We start from the raw sequence: 791 nt of genomic DNA on the forward strand, positions 1-791 counted from the left end.
ATTTTGCCCTAATAATACAAAAGTAAATTTTTTAAATTAACTTAAGTCTTTTTTTTTTAAGTTCCAAGCTCTATAACTCTTGGAACATAAGCCAACTTGAATGTTCCATTTATTGATTCACAGAGTCCCTGTCTTCATGAGTTCACAGCCCATTTATATGTGGATATGATGAGGGGAAGGAGGACATAGCCTGCAGATAAATAACCAAGCATGACATACAGTGTGACACATATCCTCGCTGAAGAAGAACCAAGGGCTGAAGGAGCTTAGCGCAGGGATCCTAACTCAAATTTGCTGAATCAATTAATACCTTTTAGACGAAGTAGAATCTAAGCTGAAACCTGGAGAATGCGTGAAGAGCCAGATGTAGAGGGCAGAGAGAGTGTTACAGCCACACACTCTAGACCATACAAAAGTCCAGAAGCCTAAAATAGTGCAGTGAAAGAAATCTGGTATCATTTTTGCTTGGGATCCAGGGAGACGACGATGAGGAAGGAAACTACAGGGCTGAATTGTGAAGGCTGTTGATATCAGCCTCTAGTCTCCTTCATAGTTCACTCCAGCTCTGAATCTGGAAGCGGAGTCACTCGATCTCTCCTCTTCCTGTACAATGGGGTGCTTGGCTGCTTGCGGAACTTTTGGGCTCCCCGTTATCCCAGACTATAAAGTTCTCATGCCCGAGTTTTTTGTTAAATGGCTCTAACTCACCAATTCTGACTCTCATCCACCATCATTCTCTCATACCCCTTGATACCGCCATTCCATATGTCTCTTCATTTCCTAACACTTCA

This window comes from Pteropus alecto, unplaced genomic scaffold (genome assembly GCF_000325575.1).
Source record: "Pteropus alecto unplaced genomic scaffold, ASM32557v1 scaffold42, whole genome shotgun sequence".
Lineage (NCBI taxonomy): Eukaryota > Metazoa > Chordata > Mammalia > Chiroptera > Pteropodidae > Pteropus > Pteropus alecto.